The 24,085-nt window shown below is 39.1% G+C and overlaps 1 protein-coding gene across 4 annotated transcripts in view; it reads right to left on the bottom strand.

Annotated features, from left to right (window-relative positions):
- Window positions 1-24,085, bottom strand: part of FAM110B (family with sequence similarity 110 member B) — a 110,875-nt gene that overhangs the window by 65,442 nt on the left and 21,348 nt on the right. For 3 of the 4 annotated variants that reach the window (XM_059860977.1, XM_059860989.1, XM_059860982.1), the window contains exon 2: window positions 14,660-14,790. The gene's annotated coding sequence lies outside the window, so the exon portion shown is untranslated. Of the gene's footprint in view, window positions 1-14,659; window positions 14,791-22,717; window positions 22,736-24,085 lie in introns of those variants that run through there. The other variant, XM_059860983.1, reaches the window with a different exon arrangement.

The raw sequence follows: 24,085 nt of genomic DNA, 5'->3' as shown, positions 1-24,085 counted from the left end.
TTAAAAGATAAGGGGACAATTTTTATTTCCACTATTTTTTCTACATTTCATTTTTCCTTCCCAAATAAATGTATCTAGCATTATTTTCTTTTTCTTTTGAAAACAACCTTTGATTTCACAATTGCTATTTGCTAAGCTCTTTCCTTTCCTAGCAAGTATATGGGAAGTCTGCCAATTGGTGGCAAACTCATCACTCATCATCATCATTTATGGAGGAAAATAAAACATGGTTTAAGTGTTTGCTGCATAAACTTTTCTCTGGAAGTCACAAATGCCTTGAAGTTGGCATTCAGCGTAAACAAACCTATTTTCATTTTGTGTAGCACAAGGACATTTCTTGGATTGCCCCTCTTGTGATTGGTAAGCAAGCGGTTACCTATCCACATGTGTGCATTTGTCAATGCTCTCAATCATATTTTGAAGTTGGACAGATAACCTGGAACTTCAAGCTTTTTTTTTTTTCTAAGTATGTTCATTATATCCATAAAGGCCCCAGATATACCTCCTCTGTAAGCTTACTAACAGGCAGAGATGTCTCTATATCAATGCCAGAGACTCGCTGCAGGATGGCACAAAGATTGATCCCTACAAACTATGTGCTATAGCATTCATACTCACTTTTATCTCAGAATCATAGTAAATCCAAACAAAAATCCCCCACACCCATATTTCAAGGTACATTACCATCCCTCACCTCCACAGACCTACAAGCTAGCAGTATCTTCACTGCAGCCCTAGCTGACTGAAACGACGACACCAGTCCATCACTGGCACCTCAGAGAGCCAGGGCAGGAGCAGTTCAGCTGTCAGTGAGGTGTGTTTCAGCCTATTGCTGATGCATGTGGCACAAAAGGATCTGAAGTGAAGCCTGCAAGACGTTTGCTATGCTGAGCACTTGCACTTCAGACACAAAACCAAAAGGGGAATAATAACACAGTATTATTCTATTCTTAAGGACACACAAGTCCCAAACAAAAGGTCATGTAAAAGACTTCACATCACTCTGAAACACCCAACACATCTCCATACCAATGTCAACTTTTCATTCCTCCTCAAGTTCCACCCATTTTTCCTCAAGTGCAAGACTTTCTTCAAATCTCTACCATATTTCAGCAGTCACCTCAAACAACACCAATATGCTTTGTGCCCTCTTGTATTTCCACCTTACTTATTCTTCCCTCCACTTCCTTTCCTCACAGCTACCAGCAGAGGCTCAGTATGAACTGTTCATTTTGAAAGGAGCAACACCTGTCAGCACAACCAAGGCCTTCTCAAGACCAAAACATGTGTCTCTTCTAGCCACCATTTCACAGCCTCTGGCTGACCAGCCAGATGGCCACAAAAGTTGGTGAACCACAGAAAGGGACCACACTGTTTACAATAAGCACAGAAATAGCTTTAAACAGTGCATCCAGAACATTGACCCCATTTAATGCATGACTGACTCACAGAGAACCAATAATCATGACCCTTAGGAGTCAAAGACTGGAAAATATATTACAAAAAAACCAGCTTCTGCTTCTAAATGGTTAAGTGAGAAAGACACATTTGCAGACCAGAACAAACAGGTTTAAAAAAAAAGAGTGCAATTAAAAAAAAAAAAAAACAAAAAACAAAAAACCCAAACCTAAACAAAAAAACCCCAAACACATGACTGGAATAAGATGTTGAAGTCCTAACACAAGGTGTAACGGTAGCAGAAGTTAACTGCTTAAAAACAAGGACAAAGGAGGTTAAAACTACACTGGAACAAGCCACACAAGGGCTTCATAAGTGGAGACACATTTTTTGTAGTTGTTGTTGGAAAATAGGGACCCCGAGAGCATCACTTAACCCTGAAAGCTGATAGACAAATAGTGATTTCCCTCATGGAAAAGCAGAAAAAAAGAGCTTGCAATACAGTAAGTAAACTTCCAGCACTTCCACATTATTAGCCTTCATCACCCTGGTGGCATTTTCTTCTTCTCTATTTAGTAGTGTGCTCACTATGATCACCTTGCTGAAATGGGTGACACAACCTGCTGCTGAGTATATCCAGCTGAGATAAGACTGGCCTGGGAAAACTTTAAATACAAGTCTTCCATTAGAGCACAGGTGTAATTTTTCAAAGATGCTATGCTGCAAAGAGTGCAAGGGCTGAAAGATGAAGTATAGCATTCCTCCCTTTGAAGAAAAAACTCTGTCAGACCTGCTCACTTCTGTAATTAAGAATGTTATTTCCAATTCTGAGTAGAAAGAGGAGCTCCAAGGTTTTCTTTGATCTTCTGTGATGACAATGAAGACCCATCAGGCTCTCTAAACCCCATTGTTTTTTTATTCTTCAAAGACTGTTTTTCACTCTCTTACATCTCTCTGTGCAAGGAGGTGTTTATGTTGAGCTGCAAGATGCAACTAGAAAGCAAGTCAAGGTGTGACTGTTGGAACATGAAGTGGTTCTCTGCAGACACTAATGCACACAGGCACTGCACTAAACCTTCCTTGCTGCCAGGCAGCTCTCTGGAAGCTCAGAGATTGCAAACCTTTGAGACTTCAAGTCTCCAGTCCACACCCATAATTCAGGGTTTCAGAGTAACTCTAAGATCTTATTACTTTACACTGGAATTGAAGATATTTAGCACAATGAATCCCAGGAGAAAACTATGCAATGGCTTTGGTTACCTCAGAAATCAAGGCTAACGAGTTTGAAGACAGCCTATTAAATGTCAAGCCCTTTTAGCCAAAAGTAAAATAAATTTAGATTCTAATCTTAGAAAGATTATAATTAAATTTCTAGAAATTGTGTCCATATAAAACCAGCAACCGTGCCTCACCATACTGGAACCCAGTCTCAAGGTCTTCTTACAAGAAGCCAGAAGCATTTTGCTGGCACAGATGAAAAGCCTCTCCAGGAAGAGAGATTTAATTATTTAATAGAGCAAGCCAAATCTCTTTTATGAAAGAGTCATCAGGACTCTTATCCCATATAATGTTCCTAAAGAAGAGCATACTTTCAACTTGGGCAGCTTGTACACCTAGCAAGTTAAATTTTGCTGAGCTGATAAGATCCTCTTACCCTTCTTCCAAGAACTGCTTGATGCTTTTGTCCAATCCTCTAATGCAAAACAAGCACACAAGTCACATAAGAAGGGCTATAAAGACTTAGCATAAATGGAGACAAATGAGTGACCATTCCTCAAGCCGAGTGGCTCCCACACCTTCCTCTCCATCCTTCTCTGAACATGTGAGCAGCCACTTCCCTCCCTGCACGGTGCTCCAACTAAGGTGAAGGGGAGAGTGACGATCCCACCAAAACGAGCATGAGCACTGAGAAGTACTCTGAAGAAGACAGGAAATGTGCACTAGGGGAATTCTACCACATTCTAGGGACAAATTACTTACTGTTCTGCCTCTCTTGGGCAAAGCAGCAGGCCTTTTCTTCATCCTCCTTCCCTAGTCCTGGGAGGGAAAAACAAGTGCCCAATTTGCCAGAAGCACATGCCTGCATGGCACAGTAGCCTCACATAAGCCACCACCTGTAATACCACTGGTGCCAGCTATCAGAATTTCTTCAGGTGGCAATTCTTATGAAGTGGCCAAACCAGATGGAACCTTTCAGACCTTTGTCCCAGACATAACTCCACTGCACTTTCAGAACAAGTTTCTAAAAGTGCAAGCATTATAATTTTCAGTTTTATATTATGCAAATTGGAAATATGTAACAGCCTTCCTCTCATAGGCACTGTAATTTAACACTGCTTGCACACACATCACATTAGTGGACATTTATTATTTTGTCAAGAATTTATATCAACATAAGATTAGGAAAAATTGGGGTAATGGTTACAGGCCTGAACCTAGTCTTCACTGTAAACTCACATACAGTTTGTGAGCACCAACATACAGCAAGTATAACTCAGCTTTTCTAATACACAGTGAAGCTCAGGGCATTTCTGAGATCATTGATTTCCCACTACATCAAGTGGATGGCTCTCAGCAGTGAGTCTTAAAGTCCTAAACATATCAGAGGTAGGATGGGCAATCAGTAATCCCACACAACATAACCTTAATAGCATTGCAGGAACAATTTTTGTCCCTACAGAAAGTAGACATGCACAAAGAGGGGCAAAAGGTGGGCACTCAAAACTTGGTGAAGTCAGAATTGGACATTTCAGTCAGTCTCAAATAATTATCTCCTGAATGTTCTGCAACAATGCAGTCTTTACTGACATGAGCCAAGAGAGTCTCTTCTTGCCTGAATCAGGATTTATAGAAGAAGCTGCTCCAAAAGTAATCCTCAAATAAAACAGACACTGATATTTTCAAAGCAAATTCCAGTAGTCTGTAGTCAAAACATAAGCAGCATAACCACAGTAAAAGGGCTGCTAGAAAAATGAAACATTAGCAAATTTCAGAGTTGCCTAAGTGTTTAACACAGACTTCACTGCATGCATGATTTGTATTCTCTAACAGAAACTGTGTAAGTACGAAAAATTGCAGAACTTGAAAAATGGCATAATTTCTATACTCAGTTGGACTGCTGCTAGCAATTCCACCATATCCCACTCACTAGCATGAATATTCCTACTTGGAAGGACCGAGTGGAAGCAATGTGGATAACCCCGCACGCAGGACTGAGTTCTCATGCTGATCAGTTCAGCACATAGGCCACAGCATCTGCACAGCCAACTTGCAAAAATCTAATCATTTATCTCACTTACAGTAATCAAGCTGCTCAGAGTACATACAACTCCCCCATTTATATAATTCCATACCTCTTTCATTTAAAACAAACTGAAACAGCTTTGACATATTGATGTTGGGAAGAATTTAGAAGGCTCATTTTCTCTTGGGGTACTCCACATATAATAAACTCTTGTGGTAAACTAGGACACTACATCAGGTAAAAGTAACTTCTACTATTGTTTTGCATCACATCAATAAAATGAGACTAAAAATCAACCAAATTAGATGTACTATTTCTCTTTCAAAATCCTACACTTTATGTTGGAGCAAAAAACTATTTCAGAAGTCTGTACTCACTCAGAACTTGGAATTTAAATTGACTTTCTCAGACCTAAGAGTGCATAAAGGAAAAGTCTGAAAATTATCTATCATATTTTGCAGTATTCACATCATTTTTTGGGGTCTCTGTATACTTATTATTTCAATTCCCAAAACTACTGGAAGAAAAAATTTGGAGTAAAACCAGAGACTTGTTAAAGTCTTCCCAATTTTATCATATATTAGAACATCTCATGTCTCCTAACCCATGACACTCCTCCAGCCTTACTGCAGCTGAATCTGAGTTAATACTTGGCAGAATTTCCTCAAGTAAATAAAAATACAAAACTAACTAACTGGGAATAAGTGATCTGGCCTGGATATTAAAAAAATAAACTCTAAAATCTGTAGAAGCTGCTGGTGGTGAAGGAGATGCATGTCTGCACTTGAGAAGTACATTGTATCAGAAAAAGCCTATACACAACAAAACCAAAGGAAATCAAAAAAGCATGTGTCAAAGAAGAAAAAGGCAACAAAAATACACATAAAAGGTATTAATAGGCAGACAACTCCAGAAAACAAAGGATGCCTCCCAGGTGGCAATATATCTTTACTCACCTCATCAACTCGCAAAGCCTGCTGCAGGCAGATCTACACAACTTGTGAGGAAAACAGCAGAATTGTCATTGTTGTATAGATTATTTGCATCTCACTATTACAAAGCTCAGGGGAACTTACCAATACCTACTTTGAAAACAAAATTATCCAGGCAAAATCCTTCCCAGCAGCAAGACAAGCAGCAGCTCATACTTGCCAACTGTATTTCTTGTAGTGTAGACATAACTTTTTTTACAGACAGACAGATTTAATTTCCATAGTCTTCGAGGCAATCAGATGGAAAAAGAGTATTGATTTCTTGTCTGACCCCCTGTAATTCAGCACTTTGATAGGATTAGCTAGAAGGGCTGCCCCTCCCTCCATGGTTAAACACCACACTCTGTGGCACACAGCAATCCCTCAGCGGAGGGGGAATGTAGCTAAGGGCAGGGTCGTGCCTTGGCAAAGGCCAACCACCAAAACGAAGGCACCGCTGCAGGTAGCAGAGAGAAGACACGTCTTCTGGAAAATAGTATCACCTCCAACTGAGAAGTGCAGCCTGTTGGCAGGTTGGGGTCAAGTTATGTTGTGTTTGAAGGTACTGTGAAAGGAGATGGAGAACTTATCCTCCGTATGTCTTGACCATCCCAAGAGAAAGCCTGCAGAGGCTCTATTCGTGAGAACACTTGGGAACACTTCCCACATTGTTTTGGGTTTTTGTTTTTCTAAACATTAATTAAATTCACTGTAGCCTACCCCTGAGAAAATGAAGATAGAAACAAGGATAAGAACATAGAACAAAGCTAAAGATCAGTATAGTTACCTGATGCTTTAGATAACTGGTGAGTCATTTGAGTACTTGCACTAGAATTAAAGCATCCAAAAATTAAAGGCTGCTGTCATGCAATCTATAAAATAATGAAAGACTACACTATGTGCATATCCAAGCTGCATCTCATAGATGCCTTCTGCCCCACCTCCCCTTGCCAAGATTACCTGTATTTTTTGTTACAAGATAAATTAATTGCCTCTTTAATGCAACGTTCTTTAATACAAGGAGTACCATTAATTTGAAGAGACTCAAAATATTAATTTTACAAGATATGGAGCAAACATCATTCAGAACACCTTCTCCTGCTTCCCTTAACACTGATATTTAGAATGTTGACTGTGACTTAAATAGGTGAGTGCAGTAACTTAGTATAATCAAAAGCAATTGTCCAAGGAAATGTGATCTAATACTTGTAATTTAAAATTATCTTGCAATCTGATCTAGAGTATAAAGAAAACCGAGACATCATTCAGGTGAGTCAACATTTTCATTACAGGCTGCCTATTGCCGTGAAAAAAGTGAATGAGCAATGCAAAAGACGTTGTAGAAATGAGTTACGATGCAACTTGAAACAGTCACAAAGTAAGCATTGTCTGTATAGATTTATTAATTTTTTTGAACCTGTTCTTGTTAGTAGAACACAGAAAGAGAAGACAGACGACAAACAGAAAGCTCTACAGAAGACAAAACCCTACAGGAATAATCCACAGGCAACACAAGACTTCATTTACAACTGATGCGAATATAGCAAGCTTGGAAATCAGACTGATCACACTTTAATGCCAAACAGTTCCAGATAAAGACAACTTAAATCACATTGAAATTACTGGGTTTTTTGATGACATCATGTGTTTTGGTCTTTCTTTATTTGAGTGGTTCACTCTTGGGTGCTTCTGATCAAATACTGTTTATATGACATAAAACCCTACTTCAAAGACACAGCTCATAGATCCCTCCACTAATTTTCACCCAGATGCTGCCCATGCTAGGCCCTCCATCTCTACTTTTGCCTCTCCACCAGTGTGTCTGCAATGCTTTCTTCCAGGCAAGCTTTGTTGTCCCCCCTTGATTTCTGTAAATATTGGTGACCCCTTCCTTCCCCACCTACCATGTGCCTGCTCCTCCTTCCCAAAAATTTCCCATGTACACCAACCCACTCACCTCAGCCTCTCACTAGCACAAATCTCTTCACTAAGCAGCTTCCAAACATGGCTCAGCAATGCTGCTGGACAGCACAGCAACCTCAGTCTCACCACCAGCCACCTTCTACCTCCACTGAGCCTCATTTTTCTAGAGAGCGGCAGTGCATATACCTAATCTCTAAACTCTGCTATTCTAATTCTTATGAGTTAGAGCAGCAGAAATGGAAGGAACAGTAGCAGCATAAAGTGCAAATTCAATAACAAAAAACTGCTAAAAGTGCAGTCATCAGCCAGAAACAAGGGAAGAATAAAGAAACACCATAGTCTTAACTATGAGCTGCTGTTATGAAACCACCTGTGGTGGCGTTCTTGAGCAAAGGTATCCCTGGAAGTGAAAAACCTACTACAAATGATGAACTTTCACTAAGCTGGAGATGTGCAGCCTTGTCATCTGAGAAACTGAGTTAAAAGAACAGCAGAACACTTGAACCAGTTGAAGAAAGAAAACCACATTTTCAGCTCCTTCAGCAGGCAAATAAAGTAAGATCTTGCATTTTCCAGAGGTACACTCTGAGTGAAAACCACAATGGCGAGAAAACGTTCACCCACATTTTCCCCTTGAACCACCAGGAACATAACTGCTCAAGATACATATTGGAGGAAACAACCATTCCTTTAGAGGAATGGTTTCTGCAGCTCGTGGAAAACAGACATCAGGCCTATCACATGGAACACACGATGTCCCATGTATTACCTGTGGCACAACCAGTAAGATGAGCACACACCCGTGAATTCATGCATCACTGTTCTTTCTTATAGGAGTACAGTTGTATTTTTATGTAATGTAGCAAAGCTGTAGCACAGCGTAAGAAAAGCTGGTGCCAGCAGAGGGAGGCAGTTGCTCTCCAGGACATGCATCTTCACATTCCCCGATGCACAGTAGGAAGCCAACAAGTTTGTTTTTGTGGAAGTGAACTCACCCCTCAGCCATTGTGTAAATGTGGCTTTAAATCAAGCTGTAATTAGATTTTGCTGTATTTAACAAAACCCCTCCTGTGCTCCTCTTTTCCAGCTCTAGACAGGAAAGAAATGTATTTGTGAAAGAAAAAAGGAAAAAAGTTTATGCCTCTTCCCAGAGCATGTCCTGGCATGCATGCAAAAGCAAGTACAAAACATAAAACAATAAGCTTACAGGACACTCAATCTTCACATTACGTAGGAACACAAGGATCTCTCAGCTGGTCCACTGTTAAATGTCAGCTCATTATTACCAATATTCTGCTTCACCACATTAACCTTGTCAAAAGATACTAACAGTCCAACCCTTGGAGTTTAGCTTCTCTTCATAAATTTAATTTGCTTGGCAGAAACAGAAGTGGAAAACCTCTGCTAAAGACTCAGGCAAATTAAGACTGCCACGTAGCCCTTCTAGGACAGATATTTTTTCCCCTCTCAACTTTTATAGTCATAGCATTCCCATTTTTAACCAAACGGCTTTATCCCCCACTGGCAGTATTTCTATACTCTGGTAAATCCAAAATAAACCTCTGTGTGTTTGGTTTTTTTTTTTTTTCCAAATCTTCTTCAGTATAATACAGGTTGCACATGGTGGTTTTATTTAGTGTAAATTCTTTATAGACTAAACTGCATAATTCCACTGTGCTTTACACTGCCATATGCAGAACTGCATAGCAAATGAAGTTGAGTACACTCAGAATAACAAACAGCTTCAACTGTATTTTGATTACAGGCTTACAAAGAACTTTATGGGGGTGACAACAGCAGTGGATACAGTGGTAAACTGGTGCAAGGAAGTCAAGAGGACATGCCCAAGGGCCCACAGCAAAAGTCAGCTGCTGTTTTAACCACAAAAAGTTTCTGCTCTTAATCCAGATCTTCCCAGTGAGTCAAAACCTTCTGATAACTATCCAGGCTTATAAAAGTTTCAGGTCCTTTAGAAGAAATGAGCAGAGACAACTGCTAATTATCCACACACAGAAATCTAACCACGGCCTTAGATTAAATGATTTACAGAGTAACTAATTTTTAGGACAGCCTGAAAAGTGTGCCTTTTCTAAACCAACTTATTTCAAGAACATATACTCTAGCAGCCCAATTCTCTACAAATCATTTGTAATGCTGCAAGTTTTAAGAAACCCAAGGCTGATTTAGACTCAAAAGATAACCTCATTCTGAAGTCATTTTGCATTTTAATCTCTAAACGCAAAAAATCAAGATAGAAACAAATATTGGAAGTAGATTATCCTCCTACACCTGTAGGAGAATTCTTAAATTTGATTGTTGTTGGTTGGAGCTTTTTTTAATAGCCAACACTACCTCTTCCTGGAGCAGGATAATGAAGTTTGGTTCAGCACCAATCCAAAATGACAATACAAAAATTCTTACTATGTGCACAGAGTTTCTGGTTTTGAAACTTATAAACCATCGCAGCAAAAGCTCACAGGTATTCAGTATTCCAATCCTTACTCTACCTCTACTGATACATAAATAAAACAATTTAAATATCCTGTACAAAAGAAACCCAAATTTGCCACAATCAAAGAGACTAGAGGTAAATTTATTTTCTCTCACCTTCTTTGACTTGTAGAAAACAAGAGCTGGTTTATTTTTCTGTAAGTCTGAAAGTTGGCACAGTATAATGCCATCTACAACTGTGTGAAACATTTTGAATATTAATGTCTAGTCAAGTCAGCAATTCAGAAAAAAAAGGGAGAGAAATCCCATAAAGCAGGTAGTGATTGGTATGGTGCCCTTACTACGAAAGGCAAGTTTCTACACTACCTCTGAAAGTAGAAGCACACAATAGGATTAGCCTTATCTTATTTAAGTTTCTTAACAGCAAGACTGCAGCCTCCTGACAATACTGTTTCCAGCAGGACTCAAATTCCAAGTAAGAGCAATTCTTAAAATAAAGTAGCTATGTCTGGCAGAGCTGGAACCATGAGGACAACACAAACACTCAAACCAGTTTATTCAGGTTTGACTCAAGAGGAAAAACTACATTTCAGGCTAGACAAAAATAAGACCCAACATACATAAAGAAGCTTCCAGACTACCATTTTTAGGTCATGCCCTGTACTTTTTCCTGCTTTTCAATTCATATGTAGGAAGGTCAGATCATAAAGTGGATTCCACCGCGGCACTTCAAGTCAGATTATTCTCTACATAATAATTAGTGTTGTTCTTCTCATCACTTGCAAACTGTTTTGCTAGTCTGAGAATATTTTTTTGTTTATTTCTGAGAAGCCTTTTTTAATCCCTTCAAAGTACCAGCATCCTAAGCACAGCTATCTCATGCTCCATGAACTTTAGTGCAAATGCTGTAAGCGTTTTCTTTCTTCTTAACAACTTCATTACAGTGTTTACACAGGAATACAGTGCTTGTACTGTAACCATGCAAAGCAAATATTCTGCAGTAAATGTAAGCTTTATTCAAAGTGTGGCTTTAGAAGTCTTAATGGCATACTCCAGCCTGGACTTCCAGTGCTAGTGCAGGGAAGATGGCAAAAGGAAAACTATAATGACAGACCTTTCATGCTCACAAGAACTTCGGAACGGTCAAACAGAAAACCTATGGGCCAAACGCATTTCCAAAATATGTTTGCACCTCTTTGCTAACCCATGACATCCTGAGCTATCCCTGCAAAAAGGACCACAACTCCTCCACACTGTGTTCTTAAGCTGTTTACTCACCATGAGATTGTTAAGTATATCAGAGAAAAATGGCTGAAGGATTAAAAAACCTGGATCACAGTTGCATGAGAAATGGAAGTAGAACTTTTCTTAAAAAGATGAAATGTCCTTTTGGCAAGCTAGCAATCAAGTTGTGATTTTCCTTCTGGTAGAACTGTGTCTGGTATGACCAGGACACAGACCACTAGTGACAGACTTCCCAAAGAAACACATCATTCGGGGAGAAAAGCAGCATCAAGGATCCCAAAGGGCCATTCTAGGGAAGACCTTCTGCCAGAAGTAAAGCTCTTAAGCACGACTAAAATCCCATTAAGGAAAAAAAAAAAATGAGAGGAACATCAACAGCCTCTTATAGTAGAGAGTTTAAATAAAGTCAAAGCTATTATTGAAAACAGTGAAGAATCAGAAAGGAAACAAAGGCAAAATAGTTGCTGTACAACGAAAATCTGCATTGTTGGCTTCACTTATGAAAAAACGCCATGAATCTCCTCTAAAAACTTTTTTTGGGCTCACAAAGAACTCTTGCACTTTACCTCTTCTCGCAGGAGAGAAATCAAACAGCACATAATATTCAGGGCTTATTCTGTGCAAAGTACAAAATGCTTATGATGCTAGCCCTTAATGCTCACACTGAATGAGGGCCTGCTTTTTGGTGCTGCTCTTTCTTTTGTTTGTTTCTAAGGGGGGGAAAAAAGGACTCCACTGAAAGGAACACATGGCCGTGTATGTAGATCTGCTTTTGCTGATATCACCACCACAAACCTAAGTACTGTAATTCAGGAAACGCAAAAATTCACTGAATGATTTAATGAAAAAAATATCATAAGCCCACTGAACCTGCTATTTTGAAATCCAATCTAGTATTAATGGCAATAAAGCAAAGAAGAAAACCCAACACCACAACCTCAAAGATACAGTGATGCTTGAATAAATCAAGATCACCAGTTTTGGTTTGTGGTAGAGAAGTTTACATTTGAATGCAGCTGGACTGCAGTCAGCTAGCCAGCTCCCACAGCAGCCCCTCCAAGCTGTATTGATTTCTAGGGAAGAAAAGGCACTGTAAATCTGCCTGAGCAGCATTGCGTCATACTTTTGGTTGGCTTGAAAAAAGCAAATTAAATGTTTTCCATTAGCATGGTAAAGAAGCTATACAATTTTGTTTTTATTTCAAATAGAGTCTCAAGTTACAGAACACTTTAGCTAACTCTGTGGCAAGGACTACATGCTCCGTGTTTGTGAAGCCAGCAATTCATGCTTATGTGAAACCAGATGTGTGCACTGCACAGTTCCCAGGGCTGGGAAGGGCTTTTAAAATGTGTTGCTGTTGATTAAAAAGGACTCTGCATTTCACTTAGATCACGGAATATACTGAAGCAGAAACAACACATTTTTTCAGAGAAGGGGAAAGATGGGAAGAGCAAAGGGTCAGAAGCAGAAGAAAACTTTAAGGCTATAAAAACCACACACACAGAACAGCACAAGAGCAATGCTGTAGTAAAACAAAGAGCAGCACAGTTCTTAAAAGCAAGAACCATAACATGATTTGAGGTAAACAAGAACTCCTTGATCAATTATTCATATAATTTACAACAGTTACAGCTGCATCAATGAGGAAAAGGGGAAAAAAAAAAAGAATCTAGGGCAAATATAAAATCTTCACAGATATGAAGTGTCCTTGATTTTCACCAGAACATTTGGCTGTCTCGTATCATGTGTTTCTAGTTAGCAACAAACCCCTCCAACAAAGGGAAACGAGACAGAGAGGCACAGAATAAACTGCCTTGTTGGAAGCAGTGAGAGTGTTCAAGGCTGCATTTCACTCACGGATGCTTGCAGCACCAAAACTCAACACTACACTAACACTGCTGTGTTTGAAACCTAACCACCACCTCACCTAGATACATTCATGCACCCCATGGGACTATGAGGACACCTTCTGTGAAGTCTTTATCCTCTCAATGCATAAAACTGCACTTCAAAAATAAATAAATGTTTACATAACTCCCAGGAGAAATGCTGTGTCTTTGCTACGTATGGTTATCTCAACTTGTATTGCTTTGTGCACTCCTAAGGCAAATGTAACAAAGGGAAATGTTACAGAGATAAGTATTTCTGGATGGGTTTTTTGCCTTCAATTTGAAATCACTTTGTAGTCAGCAGCAGCAGCTTTTCTGCTCGGTCAGGGGTTGAATACAGCGTCCTCAGTAGTTCAAGATGACCTTGCTAGAGGACTGGAGAAACATGAGTGCAGCTGAAATCCAAGAAATGTGAAGCAAAGAGAGAGGGCATGGTGCAGCAAAGGGATGAGGGGGCCTAACTGTGCCTACTGCACTCACCCCCAGTGTGTACAGCAGATGATGAGGGAAGGTTTTGATTTGAAGCACTGACTCTGCCAATGGGAGAACTTAACAGCGATTTTGATTTTACTCCATGGATGGAAGGACAATGAACTTAGGTCTAGTTCAGAGCTGTAATTTCAGTTTAAATTAGGATCAATAAAGGATTAACTAGAAAAATCTGCAATTCCTCTTAGGTGAATCAAGAAATATTCTTTCCAACAATGAAGTTAGCACCTTGCAAAAGGTGGTTTTTAAAAATTGAGAAGTTGACAGAACTTTAGAAGCACCTATGTTCAATCCTAAATAAATCTGTAGGAAACATTTCCACTACTACTCACTTTTTTCAGCCAACTCTCTACAGTTACTTTTTTCAGCCAACTCTCTACAGTTAGTTCAATTGATCTTGTCAGTATGAAGGAAAGATCCTGCATATATCATCACTACATTCAAAACTCTGGCAAACAAAACCGTAGCATAGTCAAATCTCTAAATGTGTGCAACTGTAACATTGATAAGTTCAACAAAGTTCTTGGGGTCACATGTCCATTTCTTCCACCAGTATTTCTCCTGTACAAGCAAGAATGGGTTGTGGATGCTAAGAAATTACCACAGTGCTGATAAACAGAAAATCATTATATACAAACCTCATTCTTCTCCCATTGCTGAAGATACCAGAGAGTGTTTCCATATTTTTGTGGCCACTCAATGCGAGCTTTGAATGTGGCACTTGAAGTGAGATGTTTCAAAAACCAGAGCATGCAGTAGAGCTCAGAAACAGCCTGTTCCCTTGCCAACAAAGAACTGTAGATCTATCTTCCTACTAATAATCTAAGGAATTACTTCTGGCTCTAACCTACAATGCATATTATGTAGTTTTCCTCTCCCCTCCCCCAGAATTTGCTATTACAACATTTGTATCAGGTAGCACGGAGCTATACACACAAAAGGAGAAAGCTCAGAGATGCACTTGAGTGTTTTTTTTCACAAGAAGAAAAATACTTATTTTGAGAATTGTATCACACAATCCAATTTGCTTGAAAAATGAATCACCTTACCTTGCTGTAAGATTTCTGAACTCCTGCTGAGGCTGTCTGGCCCGTTAGGAGGTCTTCACCTTTAGCAGAGGTCTCCACATCAAGGCAGATCTCTTCACCCCGGAACTCCCAGAGGCTCCCTGCAGCAATGCCTGGAGACACAGCAACAGGAAGGCATTTAGCTTCATCATCAAAGCCACAGTTTTAGAATGGATAAGAGAACAGTGTCCTTAAAGCTGCATCTTGGTTTAAACATTGTAAATTTCCAAAATTAGAACCCTACATCTTCTTTTGGAGACTTAAAGGCTGCAAAGAGGTGTTTAGCAATACTGGACAAGCATTCAGCTATAGATGGTCTCTAGCCTTTATACTGCCAGTCCCAACAGCATAATCTCCAAGCTCTGAAATTTAACAGGTGACATACAGGTATCAATTCTGAATTTCTCTCATGTCATTATTTTCCCCACAGTGAAACTACTCAGAGACATGCAAGGGAAATGCTCAGGGCAAAGAGCACAAGTGTGACACAACATCTTCTTAAGGGACTCATCTACTCCTGTGCCCCTGCAGGCAAGAAACACCACCTAGCTTCCCTGCAGATGACCTCCACCGAGCTGACAAGGCAGTCCTTGTTAAAAGCCCACTCCAAAACACTGTCTTATGCTCAGAAAAAATAAAAATAAAAATCCTTAAATTCCACCCATTCCACCCATAAGGATAACGACTTAGCTTTCCTGAAATGAATGTGTTTTCACCACTGCTTTTTACATGCAAAACAACCAGACAGAATTTGGTAGTTTACAAGCTGTGACCTAAATCCCTGTTTATATTCTTTTTCTCAAAATGCCACCTGAGGTAAAACCAGCTCTAATCACACAGAAAAAGTACTTGGGTACATGAGATTTCTGTGGTTTGGTTTTATTTGACAGTATGTGGTCCAGCACCCTTACTGGCACAAGCAGATGGCACAGCAGCTTCCTTTAAGCTAACAATTCTGAGTGGCTTCAAATTACTTTAATTTTCTAATCAGCTATTCACTCTAGAAACAGGACTGCAGTCAAGTAACAGACCATGAGATGAAACACAGGGCTCCTTTAGCAAAAACCTCAAAAATACATGCAGAAACAGTTTAAGCACAAGTTCAAGAAAACCATTTTTGATCTCATACTGTTAAAAAACCAAACAGGCAGCAATATTAGTCAGATATCAATTACTTTTTCTTTACTCACAGTCCTGCTTTTTTTTTTTGGGGTCTAGACATCAAATCTGACTGAGTTTGGGTCTTGACAATAGTACACTGAAGATAAGAGTTTGTTTGTGTTGAGTGGGTTGACAAAGTCTCATCTTGGGAGATTGCCTTTGAAACAGTTGTGCAACAGGAACAAGTAACAATGGGGGGATTTCAGACAGATTGGTATCTACATGTAAATACTTAACATTAAAGAGAAGGATGAAGGCATAAACATATTCAGAGTGACATAGCATTACAGCTACACAACTATTATGAGCCTGCTGTAGTAGTGTTATTATAGTATTTGGTAAAAGATAAAAAAACTTAAAACATGGCAAGAAAAAAAAATGTTTTGCAACCTTGCCGTGTTTAGTACAACAAAGCACAACAACAAATAATCAGCCAGAAACACACCCCTGTACTATTACAAATTATTCTGATATCCAAAATACTGGATTTTAAGCAGCAATTCTGAATGATGGTCATTCCAGTCTAAAAACCAAAGCAACTGTGTAAGCAAAAGGATCCCTGTAAGTTCATACTTGACAAGTCAAAGGGAAAAAGGTGAAATGGTCATTACCTGCAGCTAGTAAATCTGTTCCAGCCATGCTGCTTGGCCAATAGCCTGAGCAAATTCAAGTACAAACACTTCTATTTCCAAGTTGAGTGACAAATTTTAACAGCTATTAACAGGTCAGGATAGAAGACATCTCCAAAATCCCCAGAAGACTGCTAGATGTACTGCTTAAAATCAAACACTTGTGACAGAATACTATAGGGAAAAAAAGGTTGCGACTTTTTGTGCAGGTAAATATTCAGCTTCACAAATTCCTTCCCTTCTGTCTGCTGAAATTAGAGTTCCTTCTGTTTCGCTTCTCCACTAAATTGCTGTTTAGAATCTGCAAAAAAATATGGTCCCAAATTTATATCTGGTGTTAGCAATGTTACCAGTCTCATAAGAGAAATAAATACTACTGAATTGAATATATTCATGTTTAAAAATGAAAGTATGGTATTGAATGTGTGTGCATGCATCTGCACAAACATATTTATATTAAATAGCTGAACAGTTATCAGTCAGCGTTTATAAAGTGCTCAGAACTGCACTTTAAAAATATTTTTATGAACCTGTTTGGTATTTATAGACTACATCCTGAGTTTCAGTCTCTATCCAACAAACTGGAGCCTTTTATGACACGTGTAATTTCCTGCTTGGCTGTCCAGTATCAACAAGTCTTTAGGCTTTTTTTTCTGAAAGGACTTTTCATCCTCAATTGCTATGTTCTTCCTCTCTTGCTAAGTATAAAATCAAAGTTTTAATACTTACAAAAATATACATCCCATGGAAGAGAAGCCAAATGTAATTTAGACGGATTCGCAACTGAATGAATGAATGGCACTCTTATTTTAATAATCCCAAAGGCATCAATCTAAACCTTCAAACCTGACTCAAGTCTACCAGGAGGTTTCCATAATCCAAACTAAAGTCTTTAAAAATGTAGGATTTCCTTAGAAAGAAATAAGCTGATACGGAAGTTCAGCAGCGTATGATTAAGCATTTGATAACTTGGTGCTTTGATAAGGCGTTACCCTAACCTCTGTCACGGGGAGAGAGAGGTGTAAGTCAGGAAACTGAAACTAGACAGCTGGAGGAATCTAGCTACTCAGAAAAGTAAGACATACTTTCTGTGTCAAAAAAAAAAAAAAAAACAACCACAAACAACAAAAAGATATGAATGCTCTCTGCAGCCAAACCTGTGTGAGAGAATAAAGTTATCTAACAAAGCAGAAGAGGTGGGGAAAACCTCAGCTTTATACATAATTAGAAACAAGGGGATATCCAGCAATGGGTATTGTTGAAAACTATTCCACCTCTTTAATGCAGACCCTACGTTTTCCCAGGCAGCAGATACAGACTCACTACTCTAACATCTCTATAATTTTCATGTAAAAATCTCACATCAAGCATAAATTAAAAGGTATTTTCAATTTAGAAAAACACAATTTTCAGAAACATTAAGTTTTGTTAAAGAGGGTCCATATCTTCTAACTCTGGCAGCTTCTACTCCTGCAGACAGACTTATTTTCATTTACATCAACAATAAAACTAAGTTGCAATCTGTTCCCATATTCAGCATTAAAGCCCCTGAAAAGATGGAGGAATCAAATTAAAGAAATACAGAAAAATCTCAAGTCAGGCACTTCCCCCACAATTAATATTAATACATTCATACTTCACACACCACTACTTTAATTATTACTCTATATTACTTTTGTTGGCTAGTAAAAAGTATCTTCAGTACTGAAGGTTTTACTTCTGAGGTGGAAAAACATTCATGTTTTCTGACTTGGTACCCAGTTGTTAGAAGTATTCATCCCAACTCAGATCAAGACTAATAAATTTCATTGCAAAGTAAGACACCTATAAGATACTAAGAGGAGCCTTACTCCCTGCAAAGTTTGATGAAAATACTGCTAATTTTCCCAAGCAGGACTTACATCCACTGGACAACTGGAAGGCAGCAACATCTTTCAAAGTTTCAAGGTTTTGCTACCACCATTCTTGCAGCTGTGAGTATTTCACTAGGAGACTCTGGTTCAGCACAGCTATCTAGCCACTGTCAGGGAAAGTTACAGTACATTTGCAGAAGTACAAAAGTGCACTAATCTCCTAAACGTTAATTATACTGAAACAAAGCTTCAATTAGAAGCAGATCCCCAAATACAATGCACTAATACTTTTGTTTTTGAAAAATATATCTGTAAGAAGATACAAAAAGCAGATCTGCATTTTACTTTTACTAGTTTTATGCCATCATTCTCAGCTACTCTCTTTTCTACTCTCCAACACCAAGGGTTTAATTTACAGTTTATATCAGTTATTAAAATAAAATAGGAAAAAAAAAAAAAAAAAGGAACACAGAAAAACAGGTTTACTGGCCGGCCCATTACCTGGTTTTACAGGATAGGATTTGTTTTTCTGAAGTTAAAAAAATAAATGAAAATATGTACAGACATCATGACAGAGCAATTAGAGTGCTTAAGCATCAGTGGGCAGACTACTAAAGCAGGGCTCCAAAGATGAGCAAAAAGAGATGGTGTGTTTTTAGAGGAGGGAATTGTTGTAGAGGGGAATGAAGGGCAGGCAAATTACAGTACTTGAACAAAGCAGCAGCACGGATGGACCTGATGGGTTTCCATGCTGTCACTTTCTTTGTGCACCTGAGGAACAACAGTCAGATGCCAAACAAATTAATGACAACAAAAAAGCAATCAGAATTAGGTCTGCTAAGACAGGTGGCTATCAAGAGGATAAACACAATTCTTATAGAAAAACATTTCTTTAAGAAACTCCACAGAAAAGCAGCAGGTGATGGAAAGTACAGGTGGGGGGGGACCTGAAAGCACAGGTTCAAGGGATACCAACTAAAAACTGCAACTGGGAATTTATGAACTGTGTTTATATGCTAATGTACCACTTCCTACCCTCTTCAGTCTTTGTGAACATACACCTCTTGCCAAAGGACTTGAAAGAAGAAAGGCTGTAAACTTGTGAATGTTCCTGGGTTTGGTGACAACAGCCAACTAAGAGTTCAAAGAAAGGCTGCAAAAAGAGGAAAATGAGGCACATGATGAAAAACGAGGAGAGGAAAACCAGGCACATGATGAAAAACAAGTATAATGATTCAAGAGTGGGGTTGTGTGAGAAGCAGAAAAGGCCTTGACACTGTACAAGCTCTGCTCAGAAATAAGAAAAACATCTCTCTATTATCAACGCTGATTTCAGCATAAATCCAAAACATGTCTCCAAACCAGCTACTATGAAGAAAATTTACTCTGTCCCAGCCAAAACCAGCAGAAAGTGGCACCAGAAGATAGGCTTAAAAAGGGGCCTGGTACCATGATTAATTTTAAGTAAATAAGACCAGGAAATTTATTCAAAACAATTGGGTTTCTTAAGTTTTCACTGTGAAAGGGAATAGGAAAATGCCACAGTGCCTTATTACTGCAAACATTACAGAGAACCATAAAATAGGGAATAGAAGCTGAAATTAGACAAAACAAGAGGCCTTTTGTAAGAGTTTTTGGTGAATTCTCTATCAGTTAGAAAAAAGTCAATGAAGCTCCTAAAAAGGATATCATTAAAGTAGTTAATTTTGAAATTTTCAAAAAATATTGTACTCTCTGAGACCTCACTGATGATCCAGGGAAGATGCTGGTATACTCTGTCCCAAAGTTATTTCCTAAATATAGTGGTTTCTGAATGACAGCCTGAGTATAACCCCACAAATAAGTCAAAGTCTGAACTGTGCTGCTTTTCAGTTTGCCATTTAGCTTTATTCATTTTTCATAGTCCCCATGAAATCATAACCGCTTTGTCGTTCATAAGATGCAAGCTAAGTAATTGGTTTGACTTTGGAACAAACATTAGAAGCAACCATATGCTATCACCATCTTTGCCTGCTATTTGGAAAAATCTGAAGACAAGACATTGATGAAAATATACATGAGAGCAATTAATTATTTGCAGCTCAAAGGGGAAACACGTATGTTACACTGCCTGCCTGCATTCTAACAAAAAACAAACCTTCTGAAAATCAGCAGCACTTAATGGGCAGAATTGGAAATCTACTAAGCATAAGAAAAGCATGGAAATACAAGCAAAACTATGCATGAGACGGACTTTAGATCTAACATGGGTGACACCTCTCTCTAGCTTTTACTAGTGATGCCATTATCATCTTAAGAATGATAGTCTGGAATACACAGACACTTTCAAAAGTCTTTGCAACATCAAAGGTACACAGATGTTCCTTCATAACTTCAGATTTGGACTCATGATTGTTTTTGTTGCAAATCCAGCCACAGTAGGAGAAGTAGGATTTTTACACAAACTATAAAACAAATTTGCTGTAGCCTCTAATCTTTCCATCATCTTGGCAGATCTGCATAAGATAAGCTGTGCAAGAGACATGAGAATCCTACCCCTTCCTGGTAGTGAACCCCCATATCAGATGTGTTACTTCTCTCTTGGGTGTGACCAAGAACAGCGACCAATGTTCAAAGCAATAAAAGTGACACCCAGTTCCATTAAATAATCAGATCAAGGCAGCTTTGAGGTTTTCAACTCACAGTTAGATGCTGAAGCAAAACCTGCCCAAGCAATTTTGCCAGGGAATGATGCCAGGGAACTGCAAGAGTGGTTCTCCAAAGTACCTGAACGACTAGAGGCAGTACGACACTTCCATCAGGCCTACGGGAAGTAAGAAAGTGCCAAATGGCTACAGAACACCAAGCCATGCACATATTTTGGAAGAGTTTTAGGTCACCTTTGTTTGCTCACTGGCCAACACAACAAGAGCTGAATTCATTACATAAGCTTCATAACTAGAACAATCACAATTATTAATAATGAGATAGCTGCAAATGCAGAGGAAACCCCATCAGCCCATTCCCCAGCCATCCCAAAAAAATTCTCCCACCAAAAAAACCTCAAACAAAACACTTCAGAAGTGTTAGGCCCAAAAAAATTAGGCACTTCTTAAGAAGTAAGAGAGAACTAGCAGCACGAAACAGCTGAGGTAAAGTCATTGATTTATCAATTCATTACACATGACTGAAACACAGATGGACATTACAGCCTGTAAAGATGAATTTTCCTCTGGCATGAAAGACGCTCCAGCCCGCATTTCTACATTCAAGTTTCCAAGTAAAGACTTTTCATCAGCAAGTTATTAAAACCCCAAAGCAGCAAGAATTCACTTTAATCTCTATCCTGTCTCTGCTTGAAGATATCCACTTGCTTACCCTGCTTCATACTCAGACTGTCAGTTCTCTCTTCACAACTCAGTACAACCAGGAAGAATAACTTGGTTCCTGATTATTCAACTGTAATTGTTTCTCTTTGGATGTTTTACAGCCGGAGGAGGAAAAGATACAAACAGGTGACCTCAGTTTTGACTTTAAATCAATCAACAAATGAAATGTTAGTAATAAGAGACATGAAACAGACACATTACCCATGATAGGAAATACTAAACCTACAGCTGGGCTTCAAAACAAAACCCTACAGTCCACTTTGCTGGGAATCAGAAGATATACAAAGCTTTGACTTGGGGTCAGGCCACAGGGTCAAAAATACAAAGAGGATATAAATCAGACATTATTTCTATAACTTACTTGCCAAAGGACAAGACAGTGAGTACGGAAGTATTTATGAAAACATATCAACACTGAAAAAAAAGCAAGTACAAGGGCGTGCAGATGTCAGCCAGTCACAGATGTGCTGCCTGCTCTAGCAGTCAGACCTAATCCCTGTCCCCAGCCAAGCTGGGGGACTTGGCTCTCACATCCAGGTTTTAAAGCAGGACAGTATATAACTGGGGAGTACCCCAGGACCCACACTACTGACCAAGCTGGGGATTCAGGAAGGCTCAAGTCACGGCACCTCAAAGGACACACATTAAAATTTTTCCTAGAAACTACATTAAACCATTACTGTTGCTTATTAAATATACCTAATACTGGACTACAACAAGGTACAAGGAGTTTGTTGCTTCCCTTTGTGACCTGCTCCAATACTACACTATCATCATTGATAGGAACAGTAAAACAGTATCACACTTGCTGGCTATAAGATATTGATGATTTAACTTTAATGAGGCTGTGGAAAGAGTCCTTGCATCATTCCTGGCACACCATGGAAAAGGGATGTCTTACCAAAAGCCTTCCCCTCAGACAAGAAGTGGAGCCCATCTCCAGGCCATGGGCTCAGCATGTAGGATTACTCAGCAGATGGTCACGAAAGCAGGAATTAAGTGTGATGTGCCAGCTCTGCAAAAGCCTACCTTCAGCAGAGGTATTTAAGAGTAACATTTCTGTCCTGCACACCACAGTTTTGAGAACAGAGACGCGAACAGCAATGTAGTTACTGATGCAAGTCCAGCTTAGAGACAGGCCCTTTGAGGCAGTTCTGTACAGAAGGAAAAAAATACATAAGATGCCACAATTGATTACTTTTCTTTGTTAAAAGCTAGATATAAAAAAAAAATGGGTTCTTGTTTATGCAAATTATTACTAACCAGAATTTCAGTGCAATGGCAAAGCATTTCCATACCCCAGAGAAAGCAAATCCAGGACCCTGTTCATCTCCAAGTAGCAGGAAGCTGGCAAACAAGCAAGGGGCAAGCAGCCAAACCAACCACTACTGCTAAGAGCAGCATAAATCAACAGTTTGAATCAGAAGGCTCTATGCTTCCTTTCTGAGGACTCAGCCACTTATTGCTTCTTTTAGAAACATTAATCAACCTTGTATCAGGTCACTGTGGAAAAGAATGAAAGGGGCAACAGTTGCAGAGTACCTCCATGGGTTTGAGCTTGATTCGAGCCACTCCACTGTCAAATGTCAAACCAGGAGTCAAACTAAAAGACTACAATCTCATGCTGTTCTGACATAAACAAAACTCAGCACAGCATTATAAAACTGAGAATTTTGACACTTTTCTTATACTTTAAAAAGATCAAGCACTCACATCATGTCACCAGATGTGGGACAAAACGCCATGGACAGCGGCAGGCATAGTCTTCCTTTGACAACTCTCACCCTCACATAATAGCACTGAGTCCAGGGAAGAAGGAAAGAGCAGAGAATATTTAAAAAAAAGCCCCAACTTTACAAAGTGGAAACAGAATTCACAAAGCAGATAGCAACTTCAAAGCCCCAGTCATAAAAGGAAAGGGGCACGGAAGCTCACAGCTAGTGAGCTCACGTCATCAGTCCCTAAAGCAAGGATGCTGTTCTACCCCGAAGCCAAAGGGCAACTGAGAGACTGTCCTATCCTCTCACTCATCCTGAAACTACCCAGTAATTCTTTTTAAATAATGAGATGGACTGCTAACACTGACACTGGTTAACCTTTGGAATCTCAAAAGAACCCACAACGAAGAAAATTATGCTAGTCATTCGTGTAACAAAAAAAAAAAAACCCTCATTAAAAAAAACAAAAAACATTTTTTTACATCAAAACAGGCAGTTTTCACTGGAGGCACTCACATATCCCTAAAGATGAGCATTTTGATGATTCCAACAGTCTAATAAAGCGTTGACATGGCATTCTTCCTTGTGAAAGTTGACAATATGATGTTCCTGCAGAAAATGCTGTGCAAGGTATTATGAAGACAGGCACCCAAACAAAATCCCAAACATCCAATTTGAG

Source organism: Haemorhous mexicanus, chromosome 1, assembly GCF_027477595.1.
Source record: "Haemorhous mexicanus isolate bHaeMex1 chromosome 1, bHaeMex1.pri, whole genome shotgun sequence".
Classification (NCBI taxonomy): domain Eukaryota; kingdom Metazoa; phylum Chordata; class Aves; order Passeriformes; family Fringillidae; genus Haemorhous; species Haemorhous mexicanus.
This window is presented reverse-complemented; position numbering and strand designations above follow the sequence as displayed.